Genomic DNA, 20,025 nt, shown 5'->3' with positions numbered 1-20,025 from the left:
ACTTATCCATGTACAAGTTGCTCCCAAATCCCCTTCCCCACCTCCCCAGTGCAAGTTTTCTGAAGGTAAGAACTGTTTCACTTTTATTTGTATCCCAGGTGCCTGGACCTGGATTAGCAGAGCCTTTGCCTGGGCTGGAAGGGAAGATCCTTTCTTTTTTTTAAGGTGGGTCACAGGACAAAATTTATTTATAAATAATATCAGTGTTAATGATTCCATGCTTAGGAAGCTTTAGTTGGTGATATAAATAACATTTAAGATAGGAAAATGGGCATATGTACTGGCTAGAAATCTATACAGAAACTGCAGTCAGTAGCAACTTCTGAGAAGTCTATATACTTTGAGGAGTCTGATAATTTTATAAAAGTGGTCTATTAAAGTACAAAAAGGTTGCTATTTGGAGTAGAAGGAACATCCACACAAACGAAAAAATGAAATCCATTTAACATTTGAGATAAGCCTCAAAACCTCTATTAGGACCCCCTTCTTCATAGGCACAAAGCAATTATTAAAATTGGGGTGGGAGGAACCTGGCTCACTGCCTGGAGAGTAAGTCCCCCAGCACAGTGAGGTAGGTGCCATAATTCCCATCTTACAGGTAAGAAAAGTGAGGATGAAAAAAGTGAAATGAAATGTGCTTCTTGTCTAGGAGCACATAGCTAGTAAGTGTGGGGGGCAATATTTTGACTATAAGTTGGCCACTCTATCTACTGTACCATCTGGTCTAAATGTCTAAAGCCTTACCTTTGAAATTTCAGAAATACTGTATTTGGAAGCAGACTCTTTTTTCCCTTGTTGCTTAAATGGGGGGGGGGGGGACTAGAAATGGATGGAATCCATCTGCAAGAAAGCATATGTCAGGAGTTTTGGAGAAGAGGCTGGCCCCTGCTACTGGCTAGCTGTGTGATCTTGGGCAAGTCACTTAAACTCTTAGTGCCTCAAGCCAGGATTCTCTACATGATTTTGACAATACTCTCCTATCAGTAAAAAAAAAATAGTTTATTCATAAATGACATGCATGTGCTACTATTCTCATATAATATATTATAAACATATACAAAAACAGTAAAAGAAAATGAAAATGAAACAAACAATTTTATGCTATTTGATTGTGATTTATTAATGGCACAAACCTCTTTGCTCTCACTAAAATATTAATTTTTGTGAGAACAGTATGATTAAACATGCTTTATTATTTTTTAAAAACTGCAAAGGTCCTGGCTGCTAGGGCAGACTTCTAAATGATAAATAGATCAGTAATTAATCATTCAGATGATTTCATTTATATAATTCACTAGCAGCTGAATTTTTTAACTACTTTATTGAAAGAAATTCAAGACAACAATCAATGGTGGATCATAAGTCAGTGAACATTTTTATATTCATCAGAGTAATGACTTTTAGGATAGGGACCAAAGAGGTGAATTCATTAGTTTAAAGGAGGAAATCCCCCCCTACTAATGCTGGCTTTCATCTTTTCTGCAATTTATAGACCTAGGAAATTACCTAGAGCATTGAGAGATTTTTGAATTGCCTGGGGGGGGGATGGTCTGCACAGCAGGTATGGAGAAGTCAGGACATCAAACCCATGTTTCCTGGCTTCAGGAGCAGCTCTTTCTTTACAATGGCACACACACACACACACACACACACACACACACACACACTCCCTATCAGAAGTTTTGCTGCTTTTTAACCTCTATTTTCTTGGTAGTGGTTTCATTCCATATTTTTTTTATAACTTTTTATTGACAGAGCCCATGCCTGGTAATTTTTTACAGCATTATCCCTTGCACTCACTTCTGTTTCGACTTTTCCCCTCCCTCCCTCCACCCCCTCCCCCAGATGGCAAGCAGTCTTATACATTTCATTCCGTATTTTGTTTGAAGTTGTGTATTGCTGCGATTTCGTTTTGTTTGCATTATTAGTCTTCTACAATTCTCTTCCCGCCAGCTAGCATCAGGAGTGTTTCTCCAAACTTTTTCTGCTGGCTTTTTTTGTCTTTGGTGTCTCAGGTATCAAAAGTCTTCTTTCCCCTCAAGGTTCAGGGGAGAACCTGCTAGTTCTAAGTTTTCTCCCACCTAAATTCTTCTTGAGCTCTTCTTGTCATGACTTACTCTTCATTATTATTATTTGCACACACGTCATAACTGGTAAGTTCCATGAAGAATTGTATCTTTATTTTTATAGTGTCAGTGCCTCAACAATAAGCATGTATTAAGAGCCTCCTCTTGCTAGTGATCAAAAAACATAAAAGGAAGACCTTTCCCCCCATAAGTTTCCATTTTGTCATTGGTCTTCTTAGTGAAGGAAGGACGAACAATCACCTTTTATCCTTGTCCTCTGTGACGTTACATTTTGTCATTAATCTTCTTCAAGAATAAAGCACAAACAAGTCTTTTATAAGAGGGAGGCAACATGTTCCCAGGTACAGGCAAACTAAAATATACATGATTTGAAGTAGAGCTACCAATTAAGGGAATCAGAAAAGCTCTCTTAAGAGATGGCAACTCAGCTGAGATTTAAAGGTGCTGAGGACTGAAGAGGTAGAGGAAGGAGAGAGAGAATTTTAGGCATGGGGTATACAGTCTGGGCTAAGCCACAGAGAAAGGAAATGAGATGCCATATATTATACTTCAGCTTAAGAATCTAATCTTTATTTTTTCCTCAATGGTATTTTATTTTTCCAAATACATGTAAAGATAGCTTTCAACATTCCTTTTTGTAAGACTCTGTGTTCCAAATGTTTTCCTTCCCTCCCCCCTCCGCAAGACAGCAAGCGATCTGCTATAGGTTATATACGTACCGATACCTTTAAACAGAATATTAATCCTTAAATATTGATATTGGGAGCACACTGTCTTATGTTCTAAGCAGTTAACTGCTTTTGAAATATTGGGTTTGTTCTTAGCATTTCTAATGTGTCCCTCATTGGCTGCTTAAAAATTCTGGGTACTCTCTTAAAAATTCACAAAATAAACCACGATTTTTTTCAAATTTGTCAAAAAATATTTTGTAGTCATAAATCTCGCTATAGATAATTAACTTAAAGATTCTCCTGTCTAACAAAGGGAAAGATTGACACATGGTTACCATCAAAGTGCGGGTATTATTGGATAGGATGGCGTTTTCTGTTACGGAGAGTTTCTGTATAGACCTAAATATTTTAAATATGAACTTTTGTGTGTTTAAACTGTCATGCAGTGTAAACCTCCCCGCCCCCGCCCCACCCAAGTATATCAGGATTTAGTATGAAAATATTATCATGAATTTGTATCAACAATTAGGTGATAAGTTCCACTTGATTTCATTTTCTTAAATTATAATTTTGATATGCTTTGTATATGTAACACCAAGTGGTTATTATTTTAATTTCAAAAAAGATAGCTACTGTGTCTGAGGTTTCACAAAACAGCGTAAAGACAATATTGACATTTCATTCCCTGTTTTATTTGTACTTCCAACACAACAAATATTTTACAATAGCAATTTAAGGTTTACTGTAAAACACAATAATAATTATCTCTAAAACGATCTAGTCCATGAAAATGCATATCATTATTAGCACCCTACTAGGAAGGGCCTTTTTTTTTTTTTGCAGGGAAATGTGCCAAATTAGAGTTATGATCTATGATAATGTTTTTATTCACATAGATACATGCTGTTGCCAAAAGGGTGATATTTTCTGCTTTTCTTGGAATGTGTATTATTGGGAAATGAAAGTGAGCTGTTTGATGCATTTATTGTAACTTCTGGGCATCAGCTGGAGAATGAAGGTGAAAATTCTTTTCTGAAAACGAAGCTTTGGATTTTTGTGGCATATTGACTATAGGAGTGAGGGAACCATCATGGAGGAATATGAGAAGAATAATGCAGTGTTTTTAATGGTCAAGAGGATGAATGAGGGGATTCGCTCTATCAAGAGTGGGCATGGAATTGGGATTCAAGTGGCCTACTCATGTGGACTAGAAGAATAATCTGAATTTAGACAGTCTAAATCATAAAAGGTGAATGTCATAAGCTAGTTAGTCTAAAGCTTTATCAGTAAATCACTATAGCTCACATGGGTTCATGAATCTTGTAACAGATGTTTCAATCAAACTGGTTATTATATGAACAAGGGCTTGGAGAAAAAAAATCGTCTGAGGTCCCACACACCCTAGAGGATGTCCTTTAGGCTCTAGTTCCTAAGGGTAGATACTTGTTTAATTCAATGAGTAGAAGGCAGCTTCCTCCTCTCTCCCCTTCCCCCCAAGTTGAACCTAGTGAGACAGGAAACTCCCATCAAATCAACAAGAATTTGTATTCTTTATTAGAAGGTTACATTTATTGATATCCCAATTTCCCATTCAGTCCTGTATCCCCTGGTGCTCTGCAGTTGAGACCAGGAATAGCCTCTCCAAAGTGTAAGAAAAAGCTTGGGTGGGGCTGCCTTCCAAGAAAAGGAGGCATAGGAAAGGGAAGAGATTCTGGGAACTTCTCTCATCTTTCACCTTCAAGCAAAGCCAGGGTGGCTATTCCTCAGAAGGTTATTTTGTTTTTCCTTTTGATAGCTTTCTTCATGGGATCAGGGATCCGGAATCAAAAGGGAAGTCACTGGTCACCAGCCCGCTCATTTCAGAGATGAGGAAACTGAGGCCCTGGGAAGTTGTCTTCCCCTTCCCTTCCCCGCCCTGCCCCCACTGCCAGCACTTGTGAGCTTTTCCTCTCTCTTTTTTTTGCTTTATTCTTTGTGATTTCCCATCAAGAGTCCATGGTCGGTTTTCCACGGTGGATTGTATGCTTGCTTGGGACCAGCAGAAGCTGAGCCGCTCCTTCTCCTTTTGCAATGGGATCTTGGGGAGTGGGGGTGGGGAACAACAGGTGGTGGCAGTCAGTCAGGAGACAGAAGCCAGCCAAAGTCAGGCTCTTTAGGGGAGACGAGAAGGGGGAATGCCAGAGGCTTTCCGAGGGCCTGGCTAAGCCAGTGGTATTCAGGATTAGCTGTGTACCAGGATTAGATGGCAAGCTCATCTCTCCCCAGAGGCCAGGGGCCTACAATGGGGTCACTGATATTTCCAGGCACATGAGGCTGCCAACTCGGGACTGGAAAGTGTATCGGGGGATTTCCATGGGTAGGCCCAGTCCCCTGCATCCGATGGAAGACTCTAGGAGCCCAAGTAGAGGTTAGAGAGAACCAGAAAGATGGGAGTTTGCCAAGAGGGACTACTTTGAGATGCCCACCATGGTGTCGCTACCTCAAAAAATAAAATTCTAACGAGCAATCAGCTTGTGTAAGAGGAGGGAAGACCCGATCGTCCGCCAGAATTCATTAATGTTTCCTTCTGTCCTTGACGACAGTTATCCCACTGGAGGCGTCGTCCTCATCCAATCTGGTCTATAACCACCTCCCCTAAAGTCTTGTTCAGATTTTGAAAGCTGCAAAATAGCAAGTGCTAATTATTTTGGCTGGTTCTTGCTTATGCTCGAGGAAATCTGTGTCGGCAGCACTCACACTGCCACCATGGGGAGCGAAAAAATTGCTCTTAAATATGATGAATTAAGCAGAGTGGATGACAAGTGTCAGCACAGGTGTGACATATATTAACGACATCATCCTGTTAGCAGGCAACCATCAGCTCCACATTTATCTGCTGAGGTGGTGAAGAGCAAACTTCTTGAAAACCCCCAAAAGATAGGAACCTCCTGGGAAGCCTCCAATATGTCTCGGCAGCTCACGGGAGCCCAGGAAAGCCAGAGGCCCGAGTTAGACCTTAAGGTCAGGGAATACTCTGTATTTTATGTTCTATGATTTCTCCCCCCCCCCCCACCCTCTGTACTTGATCATGGCCTTGGGCATAGAGTACTCATCGAATGTCTGGAGGCTGAACTTAGAGTCAGAAAGATCTGAGATAGAATTCTACCTCAGATTCTTACTAGTTGTGTGACCTTAAGCAAATTGCTTAATTTCTCTGTGCCTTGGTTTCCTCATCGGTCAAATAAGGAAGTTGAATCTAGCCTAAAAGTTCTGTTCATCTTTAAATTAAAGATCCCATGATCTGCGATCCAGCAACTCTATGAATGAATGCTTGTGTTGTTGTAGGTGGGGGGACTATGGGCGGCCTCGAGGACTGTGGACAGTTGAGGAAGGACATCCAGCGGAGAGCCGCCAGGAGGGGCAGGGGGAAGGGCTCACGAACTGAAAACTGAAAGCAGCCTTTGGGGGTCTCATTTTCCAGGCGAGACACCCGAGTCTCAGGGATGTTTCATGGTTTGCCCAAGGTCTCCCAGGGAGTCAAAGAGTCAGGATTCCAATTTGGGCCCTCTAACGCCAAATTCACCATTCTTTAGCATCTCGTTGAAGGATCATGGAAAGGAAGTGGGAAGGTTTAGCCTGGAGAAGAACAGCCTCCAGGGAGAAACACTAGTGTTGTCTAGCCTTTGAAGGGATATCTGGAGGAAAAGGGAGTGGACTTGTGCCCGTTGGGTCTTAGAGGGCAGGGTGAGGAGATGAGAAGTTAGGCTGGGGAAAATTTGGGCTCAATGGAAAGAAATTCTTCTTGACAATTAAGGTCAACTCAAGTGGAATGGGCTGCTTTGGTAGGTAGGGAATTCCCCCACCTCACAGGAGATCTTTAAGGAGAGGTTGGATGACCACTGGTCTGGGATGGGTGTAGGTGAGATTTTTATTCAATCAATCAGCAGACTTATTAAGTACCTGTGTATGTTAGGAACTGGGGAATAAAGAGAAAAGCGGAATATTCCCTGACCTCAAAATACAAAGATACACGAGAAAAGACTCACTGTTGTCTTTCCTTTTGAAGAGCACCTATGACATCATGGTGATGTCTTGACTTGCTCACGAATCGGATTTAAGCGAACCAAGTGAACCAAAGTCGCATGGAGCCATTGGCCTCACTCTCTCTTCTAGCGTCATCAGAGCCCAGTGGCAGGGCAAAAGTTATGCTTCCTGGCGATGGTCCAGGATGCAGTGGGTGATCTTGGTGTCTTCCATGCCTGACCGAGCTCTAAGCCCTCCACAATACCTGTTTCTACCGCCTCCGTGCCCATTGGAACAAATTGTTCTTATCCACCTATTCTGCCAGGGAAGACTTCACCTGAGGGGAAGTCATCTCTCTTATTAACTGACAGGTTTGAGGTCTGTTTAACCCCGTCTGCTGAGACAGTTTTATGGGGGTGTGGCTATTTAGTATGCTCCAGCTTCTTGGAGCCACAGATGAGAGTTGGGGGGTCAAGCAGATGCCAAAGGTAGATGAGCTGCCGAGAAAAGGGCTTGGCAAGCTCTCCTGAACACCCCATACCTCCCTCCCCCCTGTAGAGTACTAACACCCTGAACTGAACCTTAAAAGGACCTGGAGGTTCCAGGAGGCAGAGACAAAGAACGGCAGTGTTCTACGCGTGGAATCCAGGGCCATCTGTACAAAGGTATTTAAGTGGGAAATGAAATGTTATATATGGTGAACAGTGAGTAGGTTGGTTTGTCTGGAACATAGTTTGTGAAAGGAAATAATGTCGCAGCCGACTTGGAAAGGTAGGTTGGAGCCCAGTTGTGTACAGCTCTAAATGTAAAACAGAAATTTATACTCTTTCCCAAAAGCAATGGGGAGCCACCAAAGCTTCTTGAGAATCCGATTGGCCCTTTAGGAATATCAGCTTGGCAGTGATGTGGAGAAAAGGTGGTTAAAAAGGAGAGATTGGTGGCAGAAATAATTAGGAGGTTATTCTAGTAGTTCAAGGAAGTGAGGAGGGTGGCCATGTGAGTGGAGAGAAGAGAACTGAAGTGAGACATGGTGAAGATGGAGAGATGACAGGATTTAGTAACCGACTGGCTGTTGAGGAGAGAGGTCGGGGTTGGAGATGGGAGGAAGTAAAGGAAAGAGCTGAGAAGCTTGTGAAACTGTGGATCGGAAGAACTGCTCCTTCAGGTCTGGGTTGGGCTACATGGCCCTTTGAAATCCCTTCTAACTCCGAAATTCCCCGATTCTGATTTTGTGACCGGAATTGGATTTGGGTTCCCAGCTCCGTAACCTTGACCGATGATCAGCTGCCACCTCCGGCTGCTTCATTAATTTTCTGGCTCCTCCCGGCTCGGCCATTTTGTGATTCTTCTGCTGTGTGCCAGGGACCAGTCAGCAAATGGAGGTGGGGTTGGAATGCCGAGCTGCTCGGGTAATGGTCCTGACAGGAAGGTCCCTCCCAGGGACCCCAGGAAGCTTTGAGAATTTCTGGCCAAAGCGGTCCATTCTAGGCAGCTTCAAGAAATCAGCAAGGAAGGGGCCCTGCTCAGAAACCCTCTCTGAACCTCCCCCAAAACCCTGTCCTCTGCCTGGAAATGCCCCATAGGCAGTTTCAAGGTTAAGATCTTTCAGGTTCCCAGCTGTCCTTCCAGGGAAGAGATGGAAACAGTAGCTGATTTTAAGTTGTATCTTCTGTGTCGAAATCCACCCCCAGGCTTGATGACCTCGGATGAAAGAAATAGGAACTGTGGCCTTGAGGAGTTTGATTCATTTCTCCCACCCCATGTAGACAAGAAGAGTAACGAGAAATAGTGGGGGCAATTGGTCTGCCATTGATCCATTTCTGTGTGCCGAGAACCACCCCCCATAATATTAGAAGTAGGGGGGCTTCCAGCACCATAATATTAGAAGTAGGGGGGTTTCCAGCACCCATAATATTAGAAGTAGGAGGGCTTCAGAGTGTCAGGGCCACCGGACCCCACTAAGGAGCTTTGTGTGAGGTATCTCAGAAGACAGTCTGGAGCAGTGGGCCAATGGGAATATGGACCATCCGTCAAGGGCAAGTGAACTTTTGTCCCAGAATGGTGGAGGTAGACCTCTTTCTCCTTCAGGCAGATTTCTAGTCTTCTGATCCTGTATCTCCTGGTCCTCCAGCTTCACCCTGTCTGTCCCTACCTAAGATAGTCATGGCTGTTTCCCAGGATCACCTGTCTCCGGCATCATTCTTCCACCATTTTTCAGCCCACTGAGTCCCCATGTTCTCTTCTCCCATTGGGTAGCTATGCCATGAGGTGTCCCTAAATGACTTTATCCTACCTGGGGGAGGAAGGGGAAGGGAGTTCTTCTTGTATAACCCCCCCCCCCCCCGATTTTGCCCCAGGCACTAAATATGGATCTCCATCATCTCTTAGCATCATAGGATCATAGATAGGATCAAAAGGGACCTCCAAAGCCAGGGAGGCCAGAGTCTTCTTTTTTTTCCCCCTGCCGAGGCAGTTGGGGTTAAGTGACTTGCCCAGGGTCAGCCAACTAAGAAGTGTTAAGCGTCTGAGGCTAGATTGGAACGCAGGTTCTCCTGACTTCAGGACTGGTGCTCTATCCACTGTGCTGCTGCCTACCTACCCCGCTTTCTTTTTACAGAGGAAGAAATTGGGGGAAATACAGAGGTGAAATGACCTGCCCAGGGTCCACAGGGAGCAGGCATCAGAGGCAGTACCGGATGCCAGGTTTATTTCTCATTCTGCCCTCATGGAAGGAGAAATCCCCACTCTGACACCTGCTTGCTTAAGGCTTCCTGAGCCCTACTAGGACCACAGGGGCGGCAAGCCTGGAGTGAGGGGAGCCCCTTCCGGCCCCCCTGGCGCCTCCCCCAGCCCATGCCTCAAGTGGCCTTCTTCTGAGGACATGCCCAGCTGGGGGCAGCAGAACCCCACAGCTCAGGCAGCTGCTTCCGGCCCGGGGGGCGGGGCCAGGCTTGCAGGCAGCTCCAGGAATCCGGCTGATCGGGCTCTTCCCCGCACTGGGAAAGCTGTCCTGGCAGCCAGATAAATGGGTGTTGGGGGAGGAATGCAGTCCCGAGCATATTTCAGCCTCCCACAGGGACTCAGATGCCCTTGATGTACCGGATGATAATCAGCCAGAAATGCCAAGGCCCCTCTGACCTTCTGCCCATTAACTAGGGCCTGTGGGCCCTGGGGCTGCTGAGGGAGGGGCCTCGACCGGGGGCCTACGGAGCCCTCCCTCAGGTTGTGCTGGGTGATGATCCTTATCCTACCCCACTCCATTTAGGAAGGAGGAAAATGAGACTTCCCTCAAGGCTAGTGACTGACCCAGGAGCACTTAGCTACTAGGTGCCCGAGGCAGGACTTCAATGTGCTTGTCTGCCTCCTGGGCCTGTCCCCCACCGTATCCTGTCCAACACACGCTGCCCTTGACCGGCAGTAGGCCCGGGCCTTATTTTACTAGACAACAGCACGGGCCGGCCTTCTTAGAGCCTGGCGCCACATTGCCCCACCGTGAGAATGGGCTAGGATATGTTGACATACACCTGGCTCTTGGAAAAAGTCCAACATCTTAGCTTAATTTGCAGCCTTCTCCTTCACTCTCTTCATACTAGCCAATCGATGGAACAACAAATCAAGGCCCAGTTTTTAATGTTTGCCGATTTCTGAGATCTATACGCTAATAATAATTTAACAATGGGCTCTCGTGAGCTGCTTCGAGCCGGCTCCAGGATGCCCCTGCCAACAATGCTGAAGGCTTTGGCCAGCTCCTACGTGATGTCAGGGGAAAGAGACCTGCATTTGGAGTTCTAGACCTCCCTTTGCTACCCAGTACAGTCTGACTTGGGGCAAGCACTTTCTGTCTGTACCTCAGTTTCCTCATCTGTAAAATGAAGATGAGTAGATTCCACAAAGTCTGAAGTCCCTTCCAGCACTAGATCTATGATTCTCACTTTCCTCAGTTTCCTCTTCTAAAGGGCTTGGACAAACTGGTCCCTGCGGTCCTCGCTGACTCTAATCCGATCCCATGCTCCAGTTGGCAGAGGAGCTCGTCGCTAGCCCCATTGTCTCCTGCAGCATGTCCGCCACCCAGTAACCTCATTGTCCTATCTAGCTAAAGGGAAGCCCTGGGCTGGCATCAGTGGTACATAAGCCTCATTCTCAAAATGGCTTAGTAATTAGGCTCTGGTTTGGGTTTTTTCAGTTGAAGGGGGAAATTAGTGAAAAGGTATCTAATGATAGGTTGCCAACAGGAAAGGAAGGAAAAAAAGAAAGAAAGAGAGGAAGGAAGAAAAAAAAGAAATGAAGGAAGGAAGGAAAGAAGGAAGCAAGGAAGGAGGAGAGGGAAGAAGGAAGGCAAGGAGGGAGAAAGAGAAAGAAAGAGGAAGAAAGGAAGGAAGGGAAGAGAGAAAGAAAGAAAGAGAAAAATAGAGAAAGAAAAAAGGAAAGGAAGAAAAGAGAAAGAAACAAAGAAAGAGCAAGGAAGAAAGGAAGAGAGAGAAAGAAAGAGATAGAAAAATAGAGAAAGGAAGAAAAGAGAGAGAAAGAAAGAGAAAAGAAGAAAGGAAGAGAGAGAGAGAAAGAAAAAAGAAAGGGAGAGAGGAGAGGAAGCAGGAAAGAATGAAGGAAGAAGGATAAGAAAGAAAATAAGGTCATATTTGTATAACCTATATCAGAATGCTCTCTTGGGGAAAAGAGAAGGAAAGAAGGAAGGAGAAAAATGTGGAGCTCAAAATCTTACAAAAATGAATGCTGAAAACTATTTTGCATGTAATTGAAAAAATACTATTAGGTGGGGAAAAATGGAAAATAGGGTCATGGAAGTATTTTTTAAAATGCACAGAGGAGAAGCAAAGGAAGTCTAGAAGGAAACACAGATAAGCAGGATAGCTTTGAAAGTAACAAGTTAATTTTTTTTTAAGCAAACTATACAGAATAGTTTTTCTGTTCCACTTTATCTATGGACATATTCTCTTTTTTGGTATTGAAGTACAGAATAGAAAATTTTAAAAGGAAAAAAAAAGCTCTTCCCTTGAAATGTCCTTCCTACTTGAGCCCCAAACAGCTATGAATGATTCCTTCTTCCCCTGTCATGCTCCCTTAAGAGAACTTTAACGGTTGCAAAGCACATGCCATTGATTCCATTCGATATAGGGAGAAATTAGGGGTCACACAGCTAATAACTGTCTGAGGCAGGATTGAAACTCCAGGCCTTCCCAATTCTAGGTCCGGCACGATAGCCACTAGGCCGCATTGGTTTTTTTTTGCTCCCGACATCCACCCTGTGAATAACTTGCTTAAAAATTTAAACACAGTACTCCTGTCACAGGGGAGAAATTGTGGCACTAGATATTCTCAGAGGCGTTCACTAATTATTATCGATTTCTCTTAGTGGCCCAAATGAGTCCATTTGTTAAAGTCAGGTTGAGCGATTGGCTTCTCGGAGGAGTTCAGGGTTGGAGGAGACCTTGGGGATCATAAACCCCAACCATCTGCCTGATTTGGGAATCCTTTTTACATCATCCTTCCTTGAGAATTTGACTCTCTGACCTCTACTCTGCTCGAACACCCCCGGTGATGAGGAACTCACTACCTGTGAGACAGCTCCTTCTTGGCAGCTAAAGTGGGTTTCATATTATAGCTTTGTATTCTTGCAAGGCCAGAGTGAGGCCATTTTCAACGATTGGTTTCTAGTGCTTAGGATGCATGTGCTATTGGGATAGACTGGGGCTAAGCCATAGTGAGGTGGGGGGGGGGGAAAGGGGGAATGGAGAGGAGCCAGCAACGTCTTAGGCTGATTAAACTCTTACCTTCAAACCAGGAAAACGAGGCTGCTGGCTGATTGTGAGCCAGGGAGATGTAGCAGTGGTTCATGGTAAAGTAAAAATGATGGAAAAGAAAAATATTCTTCCCAAACATTACTCACTGAGAATCAATGATCATCTGCAGGACAGAATAGAAGGAAATGTGAGAGTCAGAAGGAACCTTGGAGACAATCTAATCAAAGTCCTTCATTTGGCAGCCTGGGAGACTGAGGGCAAGGCAGAAGAGGGGACATCCGATCCCAATTGAGGTGGAAGGTAGGAGGGAGCACAGGGTCCCGATGCGGAGCAGAAAGACATACCAGCCCCGGCAGCATCCCGTGACTCTCTGCAAACCAGAGGAGGGCCAGGACTCTCAGGGCAGAGGTGGCAAACACAGGCTGCTGGAACCTGGGGTCCCCTAGGACTCCCTAGCACCAGATTAAAATGTCATTGGGAAATAGCTCACAAAATAAATAAGAATCCAATAAAACATTAAAACTAAGTCAATATGCTGCCCACAGGTATCCTTTTGGATGATTTAGTGGCTCCTTTTCTATTTGAATTTGAAACTACTGGCAGGGAATGGGAGTGGTGGCTCTGGGCTAGGGAAGACATGGACCAACTTACCACCTTAGGACAAAGAGCTGATCGCCACCCCTCCCCCCAGCTCCACTTCTAGAGAAAGGAAATGAATTGTCCAAGATCACATAGGGAGCCAGTATATCCACACTGAAAACAAATAATGAGGACCCTTAGCAGGAGAAGAATTTAGAACAAAAACCAGCTGGTGCTGACGATGCAGAGACTGGGATTTCGCTTTGCTGTTCGGTCGTTTTTCAGTTGTGTTCAGCTCTTTGTGACCCTATTTGGGGTTTTCTGGGTAGAGACACTGGAGTGGTTGGCCATTTCCTTCTCCAGCTCCTTTTACAGATGAGGAAACTGAGGAAACAGGGCTAACGGACTTGTCCAGAGTCACACAACTAGGAAGTGTCTGAGGTCACATTTCAACTCAGGAAGATGAGTCTTCCTGACTCCAGGCCTGACAGTCTATCCACTTCATCGTGGCCTAGCTGCCTCGTGGCTATACTATAAGCGTGTAATTGGCGATAAGAAGGCACGAGCTTGGCAATGGAGTTATGGCTCAAAAGCTTTAGAGTGTGTGTTTCTGGTTAGTCTCTCTGCCTAAAGTCTCTTCCCGCCCCACCTCCAATCCATCCTATACTGGGATGCTAGGATCTGAAAGTACACAGAAGACCATGTCACACACATCCCTTCCCTGCCCCATCACCCCCAATTCTATAAACTAAAAGTGGCTCCCTATTACCACCAGAATCAAATTGAAAATACTCTACCCGGTTTTGAAGACCCTTCACCCTCTAGACTCTTTCTACCTTTTTAGTCTTCTTTAGACTGTCCTACTCCTCTCCTCATTGGCCTTCTTGTTCCTCAAGACACTTCATCTCTCATCTTCATGCCTACGTAGTATTAGTCAGTCAATAAACCTTTATTAAGTGCTTACTGTGTGCCAAACGGCGTCATATTCTGGCCTTCCATTTCTGCCTTCCTAGGCTCAGCTCAAGTCCCTACCTCTGTAGGTGGCCTTTGACGGTCTCTCTTTCCCCATCACCATCATCGCCTGTCTAAATTTTGTTTTACATGATTTTATGTTGGCTTTTCCATTCTACGTGAAAGGGAACATTTGCTTGTTGACTGACTATTGAGTACAATCTGCAGAGCGATTATGTTCGCTGGGTTGGGTCGGGTTGGGTTGCTGCAGTAACTCAATCTCCTTGCTTCTGTTCAATCGGAGAAAGTTCAAAGAGGAAGTGGGACTTGGAAGGAGACCAGAAGAAGGCCTTGGCTCATCTAGTTGGCAGCAAAAGGGTAAAAGGCCATGCAGCCTGAAGACAGAAAGGCACATATTTAAAGAACATGGAAAAGGGGAAAGATAAGATGGTTAGAAACTCAGGACAGACGAGCCCCATGGTAAGCCGGGGGTGGCCCTGATTCCAGTCATCTAGCAGGAATCCTAGAATGCCACAGCTTGGAGGCTCTAAGACACCAACCGAGACGTCTATTTCCCCTTTCCATTTTCTGGAAGAGGACACTGAAGTCTGGAGAAGAGGGGGAAGCATGGGACAATGGAGAGAGTGTTGACTTTGGGGGGTCAAAGGACCTGAAGGAAAATCCTTTGACTACGGGCAACCTCCTTGTCCTTTTCGGGTCTCAGTTTCCTCATCTGCAAAATAAGGATGGGGAGGCTTGGATTAAATGGCCTCCAAGGGCTCTGTGAGCTCTCATTCTAATGAGCTGCAGCTCCTGTGGCTTGTCCAAGGGTTCCATAGTGACAGAATAGAAGGCAATCCTCTGGGGCCTCTATAGGTCTTTTCCTTTAGAATTGGGAAGCTGAATCCCCCTTTCAAGAGGTCTGCACTGCACCACCAGGGCTGGCATGGCCCTCTTCGATTGCTGATCCCAGGTCTTTGCCCAGAGGGCACTTTGCAGATTAACAAACTCAGCCATTTGGCTCAGTCTCCCTCACGGAACCTCATGAAGCCAAAGCACAGCAGCGCTTGCCCAAGTCTGCCCAAGGAGGCCGGGGACAAGACCTGGGAGCGGAAAGAGGCTGGGCTGCTGCAGAGCTCTTCAAAGCAGTCTACATTCTGCAACGTGCCCTTTGCTAGCTCCTAAGGACAGTGGCTAGAGAATAAAAGGGATGGAAACTCCCCTGCCTCCAGCCCCAATAATAAGGAAATCACTCACGTTCTGAATTGGGGCCCTGGGTGTCTTGAGTGCCCACCCAGAACCTCCCAAAGCCTCTGCTTAGTGTGAGCCTTGCCTACCTCGCACTAAGATCTCAGGTACTCTAAATGACATCATATAGGATAGTGGATGCAGTACTGGTATTGATGTGAGGAAGACCTGAGTTGAAAACCTACCCTTGTCACCTTTTGAAGCTGTGGGACTAGAGGCAGGCCATGTAGCACCTTCACACCTCCATAAACTCTCTCAGACTCAAAGTTAGAAGTCAGTAGTCAATATGGGAATCCTGAGATTGGAAGTCCAGACCCAAATCCATCCCTGCCACTTGCTACCTCTGTGATCCTGGGCAAGGGATTTCTTTTTTTAATATTTCATTTGAATTTTCTTTTTTCTCAAAAACACATAAACAACATTTTTTCAGCATTCTTTTTTTTTCAAAATTGGTCAGACCTCTTCTAATCCCCCTTTTTGTTGTTATTGTTTGTCCTTTTTCGTTCTCTTTTTTTTTTATTTACAAAACCTATGCATGGGTAATTTTTCAACATTGACCCTTGGGAAACTTTCTGTTCCAAATTTTCCCTCCTTCCCCCCACTCCTTCCCCTAGCTAGCAGGTAGTCCAATACATGTGAGATATGTTAAAGTACATATTAAATCCAATACAAGTATATATATCTAATCCCTTTTAAAGCTTCAATGTCCTCACCTGGAAAATGGGGACCATCATCATAATAAACCCTTTAGAGCAATGGTATCAAACTCTAGTAGAAATGGGTATCACTATTCCATCCGTAAGGATCGCTGCAGGCTATTGACTTGGGATGTTATCTCTGCTTTATTGTATTTTTATTTCTTTTAATAACTATTTCCCCACGACATTTGAAGCTACCCTGGGAATGGTATGGGCACACGGAGCTCCTCGGGGCTATGTGTTTGACCCCTCTGCCCTACAGAGGTGCCACTGAGAGCCGAAGGAGATAATGGATAGATGGGTGGCCCTTTGGCAACCTGCAAATGCTCTACAGATAGGAACGCTTGGTATAAAATGGGTCCAGCAGGCAGCATCAGCCATGCAGAGTACTATTTTTGAATGATGTCACCCTCCTAGCTGGTTCCTTAAAAAAAAAGGCTGCCTTTGGTATTCCCCGTCCAGCAGGCTTCTGCATGATCTGGGAGCAGGTGAGATGTGAGAAAGGTGAGAACATCCCCAGCGGCACCTTGGGTTCAGTGTTACCCTGTCTAGCGTCCCCCAGGGCAGAACCCTTGTCACCAGCAAGGGCCATGTGTCTGATTAAGTGCTCTTGGCTTTCTCCAGTATCAGCTCACCCATGAGCAGGCCAGCTGCCGGGGAAGGCCCCATGTCTCATGTGTGCCATCTCCCAGGATCAGTGCCTGAGGACTTACCCTGCCCAGAAGAGGAGGCCTGCTTTAGTTACATCTATGGCTCAAAACACCCCATTATGAAATAACTCAGTTTGTGGAGCCAAAAGGCAAACAAACCTCCCCGAGGGAGATTTTCCCCTTCAAGTCAAACCTGTCCGCCTTTTCCTGGGCAAGGCCAATTACAGATACCATTTCTCTTAGCACCTTAAGCTGCCCGAGGGCAGTATTGCCATCCAGATTTTACAAATCAGGAAACTGAGGCTTACAGAGAGAAAACAGGTTGCTGGGAATTGCATATGTCACAGGTGGGATTCAAATCCAGGTGTCTGGGAGCTAAGGCCGGGGAGTGTTGTTGTGGAGAATGGAATGTGGTTGGGGGTGAGATGGGAGATGGCAGGGTGCCAGAGGCCAACCAGGCAAAGCCATTTCTGAGGATCAAGATCATCTTGAGGGCCCTGGCTTTCTTCCCTCCCCCAGGTACCTGGCAGATCAGCAGGTTCATTTTTACTCTGCTTCCTCATACCAATATGGTGGCACCAGGTAGCTTTTATTAATCACAATTGAGGTTGTATGAGCTCCCAGATAGAAATGATTAGATTGAACTGATCTCTTTATGCCTCTCTCCTTTTCATGGCGCCTCTTATTAACATTCTCGAACATGAGAGTTCATAGGGACTCTGTATCCTTTCTCAATCCTTTCCCAAGCTGTTGTCTTGTTAATCTTCAAGTGTCTTAGTGCATTATGGGACAAGAATATCCAACTGGCTTCCACTTTTTAAAATGTTCACTATTTTTCATAGTGGTAATATTAACTCCTTTGTGTCGCTAAATCCTTTGAATCTCTTTTCATTGGATAGTTCTTTTTTGATGGCTACCCTAGACCCATTGCTGCTACTTTCTCTAGTTTGATAACAAGTCCCCTCTCTGCTCCCCAGGGTCCCCTGTGCCCAGTCTACTTTCCCATTGGCCCAGTCTTCCTTTCTTCCAGAGGGGCTGCAGATCCCCAGCCGGTTATTAATACTCTCTCTTGAAATTACTTTGTCTTTACTTGTGTACATTTTCTAGACTGGAAGCCCTTTGAAAGTAAGAATGACTGTGCTTTTCTCTGTATCCCCAGCTACCCATATAATGCCTAGCTCAGGGCAGACACTGAAACAAATGTTTGTTGAATGGAACTGAACATGGCTCTGGGGCATCTTTATCCCAACTCCAGCTCCAACCGAGGAGTCAGATTCCGAGACCTCATCTATATCTCCTTAGGGTCCTAGGGGTACCCCCGAGAGATGATCAGTGGTACCCTGTGGTAATTGATGTGGTACCGGGAGAATTGCCACATATAAAGGATTTCTAAACCCTCCCTTCCAAATAGCTAGAATGGCGAATTCTCCCTTCTCTCAAAACAAGTAATTTTGGGAAATTAATTCTATTTTGAGATTTGGAGAGTTCTTTAAAAAAACTTTGGAATATCTCTAGACATCTTGATTTCACAAGCAGTGGGGATCTTTAAGTAGACACCGAGTGGGTTGTTTTTACTGTTTTTTCTCGGGTACCCCTGAGCCTGATATGGCACCACTGGAAATGTTACCCATCTGGGAGCCTACTGGAGCAAACACCTGACCAATTTCTGGCTTGTCTTAATAACAGTTTAATTTTTGAAAAGGTGATAAGGAAAATAGCAATTCTGGATCTTGCTCTGGACAACAAAGAGGAATTCAATGTGGAAAAGAAATGATGGGAAACTTTTTTACATTTCCAACTCAAAGCCTTTCAACGTGGAGCTGATACCAACTAAATCACCTTAGAAAATTTGGGGGAATAATAATAATAATAAAACAATTCTAGTAGTAGTCTTAAACCAAATTTAAAAAGAGGAGGCTGAAACAGATAAACTGCAAAATCCCCTCCCATCTCTTGAGTCCAAAGAAACATAGGAATTCGAGTTGAAATGGGTACTTGAGGATCTTGGGCAAGTCATTCTTTTCAGTTTCTTCATCTAGCAGATGAGGGGATTGGACCAGCTGTTATCAAAACATGATCCCTCATTCCCATGTGGCCTCAATAAGATTCAACTATAAATGGGCAAATAAAAATAAACAGGACAGAGATAATGTCAATATGTGTTTTTAAAAAATTAATACGGTGGCCGACAGGGGTCCTTCTGTATGGTTTAGTGACCACAATTCCAGCTTGTCTAAGGTATCCTCTAACTTTAAAATAATGATCCTTTGGCCTCTAATTAAATATCTTCCTCTGTCTTTTTTTTAAAAATCACATTAATTAATTTACAGTAAGAATAAAAAATATAGGTTAAAAAGGAGGAAAGCTAACAAGGGGATCATACCAGAGTAGGGTTAGAAACTCCTTCCTGCTTAGGATCTGAACATGCATGGGAACTAGAGAAGCCAGACTTTTCCAGTCTCTTGGAATGGACTTTTCCAATTCCTTGCTTTGAGACCATGGCCATTCACATAACCACCCTGGTCATCATTTTCTCTTCTGCAAAATGAGTTGGGTAGAATAGATCATGTCTAAGGTCCCTACCAGTCCCCACACTACATGCTAATATACCCTGATTAATTAAATCATAATTAATTGGAATTAATGGAAATAATTTTTAAAATTTGAGACCCCTCCCCCCCAACTAGAATACTGCTAAGGTTATTTTATGAAAAGTGCCAAGCTGATTGATCTTATAGAGTCTCTAGATCCAAGTAGATGCTTCGCCAGGTTTTTAGATGCTCTCCAAAAACCTCTTCTACAGTGGCAAGAAAGCTGGAGATTGAGGTAGGCGATCTAACTTCCAAATCACTGTTCTGACATTGACTTGCAGGTTGAGTTTCAGCAAGTCACTTAACCTGTCTGGTTCTTGGTTTCTTTGCATATAAAATGAGGAGGTGGGACTAAATGATGGCTAAGCTCTCCAGCAGCTCTAAAAATATGATCCTATGAACTTGGGCTAATTTGGCCAATTTATCTAACTTATAGTAATAAGGAAAAAAGGGAAAATCCACTTAAAACAAGGAAATTGAATTAAATGATTCCCGACATTTCTTCCTTGTTCAAAATCCTTTAGAGCATGGTAAAGAGAATGGGAATAGTAGCCAGAAGAGCTAGGCTCAAATCTGCTTTGCCACCCATATGCTGTGTGATTTGGGGCAGATTCTCTATCTCTCTAATCCTCATTGTCCATATCTGTTAAGTTAGGGAATTGGATTAAAAGATGAATATTTAAGGCCCCCTTCAGCTCAAAAAAATGATTCCATGAACTCTGACTAATTAAGAGATGTTGATTCATTTCTAGTCATTATAAAAATATTTTGACAAAATAAACATTCATT

The 20,025-nt window shown here is 44.3% G+C and overlaps 1 protein-coding gene across 4 annotated transcripts in view; it reads left to right on the top strand.

The window, feature by feature from the left end:
• GPR50 (G protein-coupled receptor 50) overlaps positions 1-20,025 on the top strand; it is a 137,190-nt gene that overhangs the window by 92,395 nt on the left and 24,770 nt on the right. The window contains exon 2 of one of the 4 annotated variants that reach the window (XM_051968685.1): positions 99-165. The exons of 2 other annotated variants lie outside the window; for them this stretch is intronic. The gene's annotated coding sequence lies outside the window, so the exon portion shown is untranslated. Of the gene's footprint in view, positions 1-98; positions 166-7,084; positions 7,426-20,025 lie in introns of those variants that run through there. One more of the 4 variants, XM_051968686.1, reaches the window with a different exon arrangement.

The sequence above is a fragment of the Antechinus flavipes genome, chromosome X, assembly GCF_016432865.1.
Source record: "Antechinus flavipes isolate AdamAnt ecotype Samford, QLD, Australia chromosome X, AdamAnt_v2, whole genome shotgun sequence".
NCBI classification, from domain to species: domain Eukaryota; kingdom Metazoa; phylum Chordata; class Mammalia; order Dasyuromorphia; family Dasyuridae; genus Antechinus; species Antechinus flavipes.
This window is presented reverse-complemented; position numbering and strand designations above follow the sequence as displayed.